We start from the raw sequence: 16,515 nt of genomic DNA, 5'->3' as shown, positions 1-16,515 counted from the left end.
TCTGTTAAAACCAGAAAAGAAAAAAAAAAGTTGGTTAACGTAACATTCAGTGGATAAAAGCTTTTATAAAAGTTACATGACACATGTGGACAGAACGATGACTCCAAATCAATGATAATGTCACCCTGTCTCAGCTAATAATCAGTATTTATACCTGGATAATCTTAGAAGGGGGGTTGTTTATTTGTTTGGATTACTATTAAGTGATTGCTTATTGCATTTTTGTAACATCCATTGAGCCTCTTCGTGTCATTTCAGGACATTTCCTTTAATTCTCAACAGTATCACTGTCTCTGAGTCACCCCGCTAACCTTTGATGACATGTTCCTCCACTTTTATAAAAAACAAATTACCTAACTTGGCCGCAGAGATTAGCAGCGCTTACAGAAACTGAATAGGATGAACCATATGTTCCCGCAGTTACTCAACCAATCACATCTGCTCATTGGATAATACTCTAATACTCTACTCTCTCTTATGAAATGAGCTTCTTCATCATCAGTTTGTTACATACAGTTAACGCAACATAGACTATAGAGCACAGAAATATATATATATAGTTTACATCAAAGCTAACAATGTTTAAGAATTCTCAAATAAAACTTTTACAAACACTTATTTAGTTACAGCCACAAACTTCTAAATAGACTCCGAGAAGATGGTCGAAATTGTTATTATTTTGATCAACAATTTAGTCAATTCTGGGTCATAGGATTTATTTTGTGTGTGTGCACTTGGTCAGTGTGAAACATTTTCAATAATCACAGGTTAACAATACAATTTTATAGAAATACATTTTAAATCACCGAATGAAGATTTTTAAATGGAGGCAAAAGTAATAGTTATTTATTTGTTTATTTATGTATTCCGATCCGTGACTATGTATACAGCATTTCAGCTTCTGTAGCGGCTACCAGGTCAAAAAGTTATTTTGGTCTACTTGTGTCCCTCAGGGAGCTTTTCAGATTTGCACGTTTCTGTGACATCACAGAAACAGATCAGAGAGGAAATATCCAGCATTCCCTCCTTTATCTCCACCCAACTTCGCATCATGCAAAAATTGCTGTAGTACCACAAAGCTTTATGACAGATCACATAACAAGCTTAGTGAAAGGGTGAGGTGGAGCAGAGTCAGGAGCGCTAACCCCATCCCTAGAACTGGGTTGAATGAACAGAGCTGTAAAGACGTGGTTGAAAATAAAGGTGTTTATACTGTATATCTGTGGTATTTTCAAAGCGGGAAACACAAATTTCATTAAGACCTTGAACAATTGTGTCCATCTGTTAAAAAAGGGCACGTTATGCATGTTTTTAGTAATTTATTCCATTAAACAGAGAGAAAATGCATGGAAGACCAGCAGTAAAACCTATGATTTTGTGGAACATAACATAACAACCATACTCTGAAACAAATTTAGTTTTGACATTTTCCACGTGCATGAGGTGCGTAGTTAAGGGTCAGTTCAAGTGCAGCCCGTATCCTCTTAGGAATGCCCTGACCCGGCACCCTGGAAGCACTTACCGTGTCATTCTTGCAGGGTCTTTTCAAAGGACTTACTGGCAGATCCTTTTAAAAACATCACCTCAACCTCGAAAATATGAGTTGATGGTTTCCCAGTGGAGCGCTTATACAAAGCATCCTGGTGGCGAGAGCTACGTCACAGGGGGAACTTCTTTGGAGGCCTATTTGAAGCAAGGGTTTTTGGATAAGGTGGACATTTGTAAATCAGCTCTAACAAGTGGAATTCATAAGTTCCACTTTTGTATGGCAACAATCTGTAGGACCAGTTGTTTGTTTTTCTATTAAATGTATTTATCGGAATCAGAATAAAGAACTAAAGGGACTTTAGGAGAGTGAGTTAGCAAACAGATGCAGACGTTGAAAAGTTTTACCTGCCATTGTTTATGAAATAATTGCTTGGGGGTCATGGTCTGGGTCTCTGGAAAGCACCTAGAGACAACTAGTGTTGTAATAGACGTTATATAAATAAAACTGAATTGAATTGACAAGGAAAAAGAGTGAGGTTTTGCGCACCGAAGAGAAATAACAGACTAGGAAGAAAGCAACCCATCCATAGTTTGTTTACATCCTCAGACTTTAAAGTTGATATTGTGTTTATCATAAATATTTACTGACCTCGACTAGCAGGGAGAATATGATTACAAATGCATTTGAAACTTATATTTTAGCACTGTAGTTTATTTTCTGAGTGGGATTAGCTGTACAAATCCCACAATGTTCCCACAAAGTTTTATTGATCCAAGGGTTTTGCTGTACACTTGTTTCCCGGTCAGATCACATATAATGCTCCGATGGACAACAAAGCATCCATAAAAAAATGCTTCAAGCTTAATATAATAAAATCAATGTTTCCAGCTGACACAAAATGAGAGAATGCATCAAATCCTTTATAGTTTACAACGCTGCAATACTATGAAAAAAGTATAGCAAGCAACATGTCTTTGTTCTCTGAAATTAGAGGCTTCTTATATCTGAAACACAATTAGGAAAGAGGTACAATAATTTCCAAACCGAAACCGTGTGAATAACTCAAAGACTGTAAAGGACATGCTCGAATTCAACACCGCGTGTCGGTTTCATAGATAGTTGCTGGATATATTTAAATAAATATGAAGCAAATCAAATCTGTGCCTGAACCCTCAAGAGATTGGAATCAGTTTATATGCTTTTGTGACTGGTCAACAAACCTGCTGTCACAACACTTCCCTGTTCTTTATCACTTGTGCGCATCCATGAATGTTTATGTAACGGCAGTGGACGATTGCTTTGACATGTTTTAGTGTTTAAACGTTGTCCCAATGTCGCCTGAGTAAATCAGCCCAGTTGGTTTTTAAGCCATTCAACACATTCTAATGGATGATATTTTGATAATCATTGAATCTTTAAAAATGTCACTGCTTTTATTAGACATGAATATGGGCGATAAGATTTATTCCCTCTAATGTTTTGTGGAATTCAAACAAACCCCAGGTCTGCGGCTAACTTATTATTTTTGTCCTCTGGGCAACAATTACTCTTAAACTCTTACATGGCAAAATATTTTTGCTGTCTGTGGCCTTTAACATCTAAAAATATGCAGCTCAACTAGCTGTTATGGGATACTGTGACCTCACAGACCCTAATCAGGATATAATCATTCAGCGTGTCTGTTATTTGCACCGAGTTTCATATCATCATTGGAATCAGGTACAGCAAAGCTGTAACACCAATCTTAAAACAGGCACAACCAACATGAGAGACACGTGGACTGTTTTGGGGGAAATGCATATTTGCATATTGCATATTGTGACTATGATATTTTGAAATAAGCAATCTAAGACTTTTCATGAATGCTTCAGGACATTATGTCATCTTTATTGATTTAACATGTAAATCTGAAACCCTAAACTTGTTAGGGATGGGTTTTCTGGGATCATTTTCTCATGCTGGCCACTAGCATAAAATGCAGACTTCAGGTTCTTTAGCGTACCAGTAGTTCTGTTGTTTAGAAGAACATTTATACTGTCATCTCCACTGCTATCCTTAAGAATGTTGTAAGGATGTTATATTTCAGATCTAACACAACTGAATATCAGTATTCCTGGTGAGCATCACTCTGATGGCATCTAAAGAGGAATGAAATGAGAAAGAGAAAGCTTGTATTATTGATCATCACTGCCCTTGAGGATAAGTGAGGGTCACAGTCCAAAATTTCAGACCCACACAGGCACACCGATGTACTTCCACTGCACCTATATGAATATGCAAATGTGTCACCGTACTCGAGCCTCCATCATCATATTATCTTATAAAGGGAGCCATATTGACATAGGAAATATAGAAGGTAAATAGTGAAGATTTCAAAATGAAGATTTCAAAATTAGTCAGAAATGCACAACTGTAAATACACACTGTCATGCACACTCCAACACTTCCTATCGAGACACTCAGAGTGGTTGTGGACTCGGCTCTGCGGAAACGGTAGAAGATGCTGACACACAGTGCATTCTCTCTGAGCGGGAGAGGGACACCCTCCAACCACCCGATCCACAGTCACTGACAAGTCCCTTTCAAACTGCTTTTCTTCTCCTGTCTGAGGCAGACAAATTCATCCCTCTTGTCCCGGAACAAACACCTCTTTTCTTCTGCCTATTGCACCGATGAAAGGAGGGAGGAGGGTCCAGGAGCAAGGGAGAGAGAATTACATCTGCCTGACAGTGCTATACTGTAGGCACAGCGCTAATGTCCTGTGTGTTTGGGCCCCTGGGACTGGGTGTCTGGGCCCCACTATCTTATAACAAAGTTGACAAAAAGCCCAGGGCTCAGCCTTTAGGAAATTTGAGAGGCAGGGTATCTAGGCCAGAAGGAAAGAGGGAAGGAAGGACAAAACATCTCAGCTACGCTGCACCTACCCTGGCCTATATGTGTCAAAAGTTTGTTGAGCATCTATTTTGTATTACAAGTCAAACTTTAAAACTATTTGTTCCTGTACTGAAATGTTATATGGGGAAAAAAAATCAAGATACCATCCAAATTTAGAGGAGCTTTTCCCTATAAATAGGATACAAATATGCAACCTATAATTTCATGTGAGTATCAGTTTGAGTTTTGTCATGTGTCAGCAAAGGCCTGATTTTAACTTTTGATCATGCCCTAGCTTAATAGATGTCTTTAGTGCACAGTAGGGGTGAAAGGATTAACTTAACTTATAATGCAGCCCATTAAATGTGGCAACTGACAATGTGACATTCTGTATAAGCAGTTTTGATTGACCATGTTAACTATGCAGCAGAAGCTGAGTAAGGTATTATTACTTTTTCTGGGAGTTAATAGTTGGTGGGACAGAGTCAACCTCCGAATGGAACCGGCTTAATCCTGTTCAAGGTCGCGGGGAGGCTGGAGTCTATCCCGGCTGTCACGGGTGAGAGGCAGTGAGCATCCTGGACAGGCTGCCAGTCAATCACAGGGACAGAAAAAAAGAACATTCATGAATATTTGAAGGAGAAAGAGATGTTACTGTTGCAGGAAAGTGTGGCTGACGTTGCTTTGGAAGTCAGAGTTCACGTTCAAACAGGCCGAACGACCAGCTCAGCAGCTGGAAACACCTTGTTTCACAGTAAAACTTGAATTCACTCAGTTGAACACAAATTGTGTGGTTTTATTCGTGACAACCAGCATTAATTCAAGGTATGCACAGTCAGGTACAGTCAAGTATCTAAACAATGAAAAATGTTGATGATTTTGCATTTATAAACCACCACAATGGATTTCAAAATAAGATTTTCAGCTTTTTCGGTGTATGATTCTTGTTAGAAGAATGTGACGCAGAACCTCCATTTCCAGTTCACTTCTCAACAGTTTCATGACACCCTATTTGTTTGATTTTAAATCTACTGCAGTGATATATGAAGTCAAAATCATAAAACGTGTTATAACACTTTAGTGGTTCACACTTCAAACAAACAACTTTATCCTGTGATGACCACAAGCAAGTATTCCCAGTGAAGGGGAGATGATCACATTTAGGGTTCATGCTGGAGGTCAAGAGTCTTTGCTGTTTATATTGCCTCTCGGCTGACCCTCTAATGACCTGCGGAGCATACAAGGCCCCTTTGGCAGCGAACCAATCACTGGGGAGAAACAAATGCAGAACGGCAGGACGAAATGAGAAACATGGTATACCAAGAAAATATAACAGACAGAAAGAGGAAGCCATGATGACAGACAAGCAAGGGAAGTTGTGAGAAGGAGAATAACAAGTATGAGAAAGAAGGAAGAGAGTGTTGAAGGCTGATGTTTGTTGGTTTAAGTGATCAGGTTTTCTTCAGCAGGGCAGAGCATGAGAGACCCATCCTGAATCCAGCCAACAGCGCACTGATAGCATTTCCTAGAGCATTCACCTCCTCCAGACAAATCACAGCTCCGATGAGGCGGCACTGCATCATTTTTATCACAAGACCAGACAAACAGTTTTTTGTTTGTTACTTTTGCAACACCTATAGACTCACGTTTCATTCTTTATTTTTCTTTGACAGATCTTTAACAAATACCTTTTTGGTTTTGTTTGTGCAGAAAATGTTGTTCAATTGTGTTTGAATTTAAACATTTTCACTCTCACAAAGGTTTTGCTGATGAATATCCAGCTCTCATCTACATCTGGATCTGCGTGTACTTCATTGTTTCACGTTTACGGCAGATGGGGAAAGGAACAATATATTTGTCCTGAATTTTGAAGTGCAGTCATACAGAAAATGTGCACTGTGAAAACAAAGGGAGGTCATGTGGAGGAAAAAAAAAACACGTTTCAGACTTTTATCCTGAATGTTTTGCTGGAGCATGTGCATCGCCTCCAGCGTTACCTCCTTTAGCTTGGCAAAGGCTACCCAAATTAGGAGCACCAAACTGTCTTTTATTGTTCTGTTAAAGGTGAATTGCTGGACAAAATTTCAGGAACAATATTAAAAGTGTAAGATTAGTATACTCAACATTTTCCTTCCAACCTTTATGTAAAAACATGCCTTCAAAATCACATTTCCTAAGCAAATATGGAAGTACAGTTCACTATCCCAGTTGGTCTAAAACAGAGCAGCTAGGCCACCTGGGAGGCAGGAACTAACAGGTGACAAGGTATTAAACTTCCTGACGCACAATGTGAAAAAAGGTAAAGCAACAAAACTTGTCCAACAGATACGAGTGTCACCGAGGAACCACAACATCAAATACTGACTTGCTTTATATCTTTCTTTTTTTTGGCTGTAGTTGTTTTGAAATCATCAATACAGTACAACCTTTTTGTTTGGGCCCAGATGAGTTTTTATTCTATTCTTGGCCACGAAATGTTCACGAAATGCAAAGTAGGTGTTGTTATGAGTGACAACTGGTAATCTGCCGCTACCTGTTTGACTGCAAAAAACGATCACACACGCTAAGTATGCATGTTGGACTACCAAATGGCTAGCAAATGCCAAATGCCAAATTTCCATAAAATGCCGAAGTGCATCAGTTTCAACGCCTTTTAAGTTGTTTATGTTTTATTGGGAATAAAATATGAGTTTGGGGGATTTGCAAATCATTGCATTCTGTTTTAATTTACACTTCACATGACATTCCAGCTTTTTGGAAATTTGGGTTGTAGAAAAGTAGAAAGTGCAACAATAATTGGTGGGAGTATTTCACACCGCCTTGACTGACGGATTCGCTTTTGTATCAGTCTTCAGGAAACTGATTTAATTCTTTATTTTAAAGATGTAAAAAGTGAACCAATCAAACAAACAAGGAAATACAGATGCTACTATTCAAATACATCTCTCAGTGTTAAAATATGACACATCTGTTGTCCTTGCCCTATGTGTATGGCAAGCACTACTTAATTTTGTTGTTTTTGTCATTCGTTGGAAAGATTTGTGGCACCTACTTGGCAAAAGTAGAGAAAACTTTGGTTATTTGGTTTAAAGTACAACCTCCTGACAACCATTACCTGGCTGCACACGCCTCTGTGGTGCAACAAAGCAAGTCCTACATTGTTATGTCCATGGGACCACAACATCTCCTGCAGAGGATGTTTGACTGTGCTCTTTGAACATCTGCTTCAGACATGGGGTATCTGCTAAAATCTGCTGGACTAACCTGCATGTTTGAAAATTACACAAAAGGGGTACACTTTGCTTGATAAGTGGACACTCACATTTCCAAAAGTGTCTGCATGTTGGGATCAAGGACAAGTTGCAGAAAGTATAGTGTAAATAGTTGCAGTCAAATTTGACAATGGGTTCACGGGGGTCTGCGGGAACAGGCGAGGGGCAGGGGGTTCACCCTGGACAGGTCGCCAGTCTATCGCAGGGCCACACGTACAGACAGACAACATGACATACCCACATTCACACCTACAGGAAATTTCGAATAATCAATTAACCTAGTACACTTTTGGACTGTTGGTGTACCTGGAAGGAACCCACGCAATCACGGGAAGAACATGCAAACTCCACACAGAAAGACTCCTGCTGGGCCAGGGAATGGAACCAGGAAACTTCTTTTTTGTCCTTTGTCCTCTTTTAAAATGTTTGTTTTTTATGATTCCCTTTTCAGTGAGTGCACCTCTTAACACCATCCATCATCATTGCCTTTTTTATTTCCTCCCCTTTCTGATTTGTATTTATTTATTCATCTTTTTCTGCAAGTGCATCTCTATCCTGTCTCACCAGTGTGCCTAGCACCAGCTGATCACATGCATTAACTCATTGTTCCTGTTTATTCTTAAGAATTACAAAATTCTTGAAAATCATTTGACTTATCACCGACTGCCGTGTGATCTCACGTTACCTCACAAGAACACTGAGGCTGTTTGTAAAGAGGAGAAACGACGAGAAACAACTTTCACACAGTTAAGTGGGACGAGAGGTGGAAATCGGGCCAAAAGAAACTAGAGACATGGATGTGAGCGACAAGAGAAAAAGAGCCACTGAAGAGAAAAGAGAGTGATGGACATGGATCCGCCTCGTCTGTGGTGTCTGCTGCTACTTCAGCAGACACTACGCCATCCTCCCAGCCCTCTGTAGCCATTTGCGCACACCCTCTACTGGCCTCTTCACATCTTTAATTTCAACACTATTGTTGCTGTGGCCACAACACCCTGTTCTATTGCCTTTTATTCAGAACTGATAATAATGAGGCTGTTTTGTCACCTGCAAAGCTGCCATTTTGTACGGACAGAAATCACTGCAGGCATTTGCAGCTGCTAGAACTCAATGGGCCCATACACAAAGTGTGTTTCCTAAACAGTTTAACCCCGCAACCAGCCACTTGATCATATGCAGGCCTGCGCGACCACACACATGCTTGTATTTTCCTTAATTTAAAAATCTAGGAATAAGGCAATATTATATGAAAAATATATTTTATGCAAGACAAAAATATGCAGTTCAAAAAAATTATCCTCCAAGACATTTTAAATTTCAGTATCTTAAAATTAGAATGAGGGCTACTGCATTACAAATTTGGGTAAAGTTTGAAGTCATAATAGAAGGTGATGAGCACTAGTGTGTTTTTGCATAGTTTATGGGACAAAATAAATATCTTCAATCATTTGAGACTAGATTGGAAAAAAAACAAAATAATAGATGAAAAGGGGCCAATGTAAACTTTAGCTCTTAACGGTAGCCTGTGAAAATAAACTCAGAGGAATGGACCAACAATGAAGTCCAGATTTTGATTTGCTTATTAACTGTCTGTTATGTTGCTTCAGTCTTCCTATCCTATGTGTCGTTTCAATGCACAACGTGTATCAAGACTGTGCCTAATGGAGGGGTCTGTACCAACTGTAAGCAGCTGTTAATAGCAGTAAATATATAGAAAAAGGCACTTTTTTTTCTATTTCATGGAAATTTTAAGTTAGCATTCTAACCAACGAGCCTCGGCTTATTCTCTGATGTCATATAACTTTGCACGTCAAACTGTAATGAATCACTGTGGTGTCTATCCAACTTTCAATGCATCATGAGAGAAAGAATAAAAAGTTTTGCCTCCATTTATTTAAGAATGTTGTTCTGTTTTCAGCTTAATGGTATATAAACATAATCTCTCCAAGAGGAGGGGGTGTGAGAACAAAGAAGGCTACATTTCCAAAATATCAGATAGTGAAACGTAAATATCAGGGCAGTTTCCCATTTCTTCCTCAATCTGTCAAGCTCTCAGTGCAACTAAAACCTTTTTTTACATTCCTCTCCATTCAAGCCCTTATTCGGGTTTGGTCTCTTGACCTGCTGATGAGCGAGTCAGATAGCATCCCAGCAGCCTCCCTCTACGCTACACCAAAGCACGAGTGGAGAAGGGTGGGGGTAGGAGACTGGTTTTAGTACAATGTGTTTACTGTACCATTGTTAGGGTCCTGGAGTCAGTGTGGGTTCAGGCTTAGCCGGTTACATCAGCCTGACCTTGGAAACGTTGACCTCATAGACCATAACACGCAAAATTTAGTGCCAAGCATGAAAAGAATGATACGTGACAAAAAGTTACCCACTGCTTTTTGGGCTGAAATTAAAAATCTTGTATCAAGAACAGACTCGCGAGTATTTCACCCACACCTCTATGAACTTTGAGATTTTCATGCAGTCTACCTGCTGAAATTAAAGTGCAGACAAAACAGAAGGTAATCCATCTGGCTCCCCTAAATTCAATCCTTTTTGAAATAAACACGATCAAACTGCTCACTTACACTTTCCTATTGTGCTTTTTATTGTCATTTAAGAAAATACTTCCCTCATGTACCACTGCCCTGGGCGAGTAACGGAACAATGCTGCTCAGATTGCTCCAACAACACAACCAAGGAAGCACAATCGCTGCTGATTGTGTGACACCGGGAGGTTATTAGTCCATGTTCTGAAACCTTATACTCACCTTTTCCACTCGCCTGCACCTATAAATTACACCTTGTACTGCGCTGTGCTCCTGTTACACCTGCACGACCATGAATGCCTCAGATACCACGTAGGCCAATATTACTGTCTTTTTAAGCAGTTTAGGCGATGTGTCCATTCTTGCCAGAAGTGATGTCCCACAGAAGCAGTAATGTGATTAAAACATCTGTACTGCTGTCATGTAAAGTAGTCAGTTTGAAATAAATTTGTAGTAAAACAAGAAAAAACCGAGGCATTCAAGAAGTTAGAAAAATATAAAAGGCCTTTATTAAATCATGGCTTAGAAAAAGTTAAAATGCCCCCGGTCTTTGCTATCTGCCTTGAGGAAGGCCTACATGGCCGAAACATGTTGGCATTTTAACTTTTTCTAGGCATTTTAACTTTTTCTAAGCCATGATTTAATAAAGGCCTTTTATATTTTTCTAACTTCTTGAGTGCCTCGGTTTTTTCTTGTTTTTGAATCTTTTGGATCCCCATGCCGAAGAGCACCTGAAGTATACTCTTTTTTACACCCAGCAGCACTCCATGCGTTTGTAGTTGCCTTAAATTTGTAGTAACTCCAAAAGGCCAGATTTGAAATCTTCCAGTGACATATGAGTGGACTTCATCTCTTCAGAGGCACTTTATTTATTTATTAATTTATTAGAACATAGAAACTTAAATCAAAATTGCTCAACTGCTTCTAATATGACTGTGGATTAATTTTTAAGCTAAGTTAAAGCTACACCAGTCATATTTACAGTCTGGTGTTGCATATTTACCAGATGATTCTGAATTGAACATGCTCAAGAGAAAATATTCTTATTCTTGAATAAATAAATATTCTTAAATATTAAAAAAATCATCAAAAGTATAGTGGGTCATTGTGAGCAAATACAACCTTAAGTGAACAACATCTGAACTTTTTCTACCATGACATCAGTTATTTAACAAACGTTAAGCAACAAACAGATGAATATGAATCAAGCGCTTGTTGATCCACCTTTAGAAGCTATTACCACGAAACAGTCATTTCCTGTGTGACTTTATCTGTCTGTTACATCATTGTGGAGGAATTTTGTGACCCATTCTCTCGCAACATTACTTTAGTTTGTTAAAGTTTTTGAGCATTTTGTTGTGTGTCTGGGCTTTGACTTGGGCTTTTTCCAAAATCTTGATTCTTTTATATTTTTAGCCAGTTGCTGGTGTGTAGTGGATCATTGTCCTCTTGCATGACCCAGCTTCAACCAAAGTTTAGCTGGTGAAATAATGAAAGGGCTGTGTTTGGCTTTCGACAAACATGGTGCTAAGTTTTAAGGCCAGACATGCCCACTTTGGTCTCATCTTCCCATAAAACATTGCTCCGGAGTCTTGTGGTTTGCTTAGATGCAGTTTTGCGGACCTCAGTTGTGCTTCCATCCTCTGTTAAGACAGAAAAGGCTTTATTCTGGCAACTCGTCCAAATAAACCACACTTGTTGAGTCTTCTTCTTATTGCTCTGTCATGGACTTTACGATTATACATGCACAGCGAGATCTCCAGGGTTTGAGATGCTCCTGTTTTTCTTTTCTTTTCTTTTTTTGGTACATTGAACATCACTTTAAAGCCACACACAAGCAAATCATAACACTGCTGCTATTATCTGCCTCGATTCATTGGTTCAGTTGGTTCACTTTGTCTTTATAACAAGAAACATTTACAGAAGAAAGAATTTCTTATCTGTGTTCAGAAGAGAAAACGTCCCAGTGAATCTGCAGGCAATAACTTCTCTGTACTCATTAGCTGAGGGTAAACTTTGACAGGGGATCTCTAATTTCTGTCATACCATAACATAGTTCAGTGGCAATGATGTATTCTCGACTCTGACTTTTAATTACACGAAGCAACGCTGTCATGGTCAGAAAATCTTTGAGACTCTTAAACGCCTTGTGTGTTTGCGTGTTGTGACATTACATCACCCTTTCAGCTTTCAGTCTCTATTTTCACCACACTCCTTTTCTTGCATATGGTTTCTATTGTGTGAACAAGACACACACACACACACACACACACACATACATCACACGCATTGACATACACATTCTCCTATGGCTGTGTGTTCCTCTGTGTGTGTGTCTGTGCACGGGGAACTCGGTTCCGCCAATTTCTATAACAGGAAGCCGGGCTGGAGTCAGCCCACACACCAAGGATGCTGGGACACTTGAGGCCCTGCGGCTCAACCGTGGGAGAGACCGGAGAGGTACGACAAAGTAGGAATCAGCCTGCTGGGGTTACACATACTGACGAGTCAGAGGCTAAAAGCTTGAAAAAAACATTCATCATTCAGAGTCCAAGAATATTCTTTGGAAGCATTTGAGGAAAAAAGGAGTGAAATGATTGACAGAAAACACACATGTTCTGTTGATGCTGCACCCAGCTTCAATAGAGACTACCTCATGTACGTATCTCCCAGCCCACTAATCTCTTAATGACAATTCACTGAGAGCGAGAGTCAGCAGGCTGGAGGAGAGGCCTTTGAGGCTTTAAATGAAAAGTTGAAACTTTTAAAAGACTTTGTAGACGTTGGTTTTCAAAGACACTGCTTTAGTGTAAAGGCTCGGAGAAAGATCAGGCTGTGGAAGCGCCGTTAAATTTGAAAACAAAGAGAAATGTGTGAAGATGAATAAAGAACATGATGCTGTAAATATTGATTATCCTCTATATGATGTTCAGTATGAGCGGCACAAGGAGACAAAGAAAGCATTTATTAGTGTATGTGATGTCTTTCGCTCTCTCTCTTTTTTTTTTTTTTGCAAAGCATGACTGTTTTTGGAGTGTATGTGTGTGTGTGTGTCTGTCTGTGTGTGTTGTTCAGATTAATACCCCATTGTGAATGAAGAAGGAGGGCAGCAGAGGATCATGTGACAAGAGTCAGACTGAACCCGGCGCCTACACGCTTCTCAGGGGTCACGCTGGGGTCGTCATGTGGCTACTGTGCCCACTGCCAAATATACAGACACACACACATGCACACACAAACACAAGTGTACACAGAGACACAAGAGCACTTACGATACAGTTCATTAACTTTTAATCAGTCTACATGGATACAAATTTTGCAAACTGAGAACTCAGGAGCAATGACGGAGCGGGTCATCGTTTTATTTTCATGACATGTGTCACCTTCATTTGTCCCTCTAGGTCAGGGGTCGGCAACCCAACATAATAAAAGAGCCATATTGGACCAAAAACACAAAAAACAAATATGTCTGGAGCCGCAAAAAATGAAGTCTTGTATAAGCCTTAGAATGAAGGCAACACATGCTGCATGTATCTATATTAGTTAGAACTGGGGGGAGATTTATTTTCATTATGCACTTTGAGAAAAAAGTCGAAATGTCGGGAAAAAAGTCAAAATTTCGAGAAAAAAGGCGGAAATGTCGGGAAAAAAGTCAAAATTTCAAGAAAAAAGTTGAAATATCGAGAAAAAAATCAGAATGTCAAGAAAAAAAGTCAAAATTTCGAGAAAAAAAGAAGAAAAAAGGAAAAAAAGAAAAAAAGACGAAAAAAAGGGAAAAAAAAAGGTCAAACATTTTTGAAAAAGCTCCAGGAGCCACTAGGGCGGCGCTAAGGAACCGCATGCGGCTCTAGAGCCACGGGTTGCCGATCCCTGCTTTAGGTTGTCCTCAGTAAAAAGGTTGTAATCGTCTACTATGCCATAACATGTAGTATGTACAGATCAAATATAAACTTTAACTCACATATTTCTTCTCTCCTAATATTCATATTCTCTTCTTGCTGAACACAAGTTACAGAGAGTCATATGTGACATAAGCTCAGTTCAGCTCACCAGTAACATAGAAAGGAAATATTTTGTGCAGGGAAAGAAACACTAACAAGATGAAAAGGAGAGAGGAACATAGAGGTGGTGGATCGTGTTTCATTATGTTTTCATGTGCAGTCCCCATTAAAGTAATGTGTTGGGACCACTTAACTAATGCATAAAAGCACGGCGATACCCACAATAAACAGCATTACACAATGAATTAGAGTCAGAGAGGCAGAGAGGGGCATTGAAAAATGTAGACATTGCGTACTTAACCCCCACTCCTGTTCACCTCTCTTCCTCTGTCAAAACACACACGCTGAGAGATGACTAACTTCATTACCCTCCCCATTCCTCTTAGCAAGCACAGTGAATTGAAACCTGATTACCACACCAGCGCCAAATTAAAAGCTTTTCCTCTCAATGGCTGCAATCCATCTGCTAACAAATGAACAGCACTGCTTCCACTGTGTTAATGCTCACTTTCTCCCTGCCTGCGTTGAAATATCTCCATTCATGCCGTCACGCTTCCTTTTCAAATAACACCGAGGCAATAACGTTCAGACAAGTAAGCACATTATCTCACTTACGCTAATATCAATCATCTTCCACAGTATAAAAACAAATCTGCCTCCCTAAAATCAATTACATTTTATATTGTATTCAATTCAATATGGTATAATTAAAGTCAAACTTTCTTCCAACATGAAACAACATAAAGTCCTTTTAGTCTGTCGTCATAGCCCATCTTTACAATATCTCTTTTAATCACTCTTCATGGATGGAATACTGATTTGACTGCTGTTGTCCATTGCAAGCCTTGCATAAATCTAAATCTCACATAGCAAGAGCAAGTCTTTATGACACAGCTTGAAGCCAAAGAACACGTAAAATATTTTACATTTTTATGTAAATTGCAATGTGTGAATTACATAAATTATTATCTACTTCAAATTACCTATATATTTACTTATATTCTAGACATAACGATGTCCGTCCTCTACTGTGATGGAGAGTTAAATATCTAAACAAGTACAGGACATTTCAGGCAGCTCTGAGCTGACCTTTTTAGTCCTCGGAGGATTGGAAAAATGTTTTTGGGGAAAAAAACAAAAACAGATGTTTGGTACATCAACAAATAACTAAAATAATAGTTATAACAATGAGACTCCGGCCTGTTCTTGTTTTAGAAGCTTGATATGGAGTTATTTAGTCAGAATCCTCTGTTTTCTCCTATAAACGCATGGTAGTCATTTCCAAGTTCATAGCTTACACTTCTGCGGGCAACACTGTCTAATTTTCCTGCAGCCTTTTCCTGTAGCCTTGACCTTGGCCTCAGTGCTCTGATGTCTGAAGATATCTTTGGAGCAATATTTGAAGCCTGGAAAGTAAAGGCAAGTTGGATATTTCCACCATTCTGAACCGTTCCTTGTGTTGATCACTGGTGAACACTTGAAACACCCCACTTGAAACTCAGCCTTTTGACAAAATGTGTAACAGTCCTGGCTTGTAATCTCAAGGTAAGAGTATTCATTTTAATATATTGTTCTTTTTATATTCAATTTTGTGTAATTCTTGATCAAATTAAGCATTCAGTTAGATTTAGGCAACAAATATCCTTTGTTATTCTTAGAAAGACATCAAAGTTTAGGTTTGCACATGGATGCTATCTCACACAACACACCTGACTCAAATAAATGAATCACCATCATCTTGTCATCAAGGCATGCACAAATTTCTTCGTGACCCATTAATTTGAGTAGAGAATCCATCTATTCCTATTTAGCGTCATGGAGATCTGCTGGAGCCAATCCCAGCTCTTTCTATGGGCAGCCCGTCCATCCATCACAGGGCCACATGTAGACAAATGATCTCATACACTCACACGTATGGACAATTTAATCACCAATTAACCTGACATACACATTTTTGGACTGTTGGAGGAAGCCAGAGTACCTGGAGAAGACCCATGCAGCTAAACATTAGTGCAATAACACACTGACAAAACTGTGTTAAAATAAAACTCATCTCCAGCTCATTCCTCCTCTGAAATAAGTGTTTGAAGAGCACGAGAGAACGTAAAACGCGAGTGCAGGCGTGAGGGTTCCTGCCATGCTTTCAAGATGGGCCTTTAAGTGTAATCATTGGTTTGCCATCTGACCATCTGTAATTTCACTTACTAATTAATAAGGACGTGTATCAGTTAGAGATCAGATGTTTTTGGTTGTAGGAGTGTATGCTTAATCCAATGATGTCTCCTTTAAACAGATAGTGCAGGCTCCCAGACATCAAGGTTATCAGACTGGTGCTCTGCTCG

This window comes from Cololabis saira, chromosome 8 (genome assembly GCF_033807715.1).
Source record: "Cololabis saira isolate AMF1-May2022 chromosome 8, fColSai1.1, whole genome shotgun sequence".
NCBI lineage: Eukaryota > Metazoa > Chordata > Actinopteri > Beloniformes > Belonidae > Cololabis > Cololabis saira.
The sequence above is the reverse complement of the archived record's forward strand: the minus strand, read 5'-3'. Positions refer to the sequence as shown.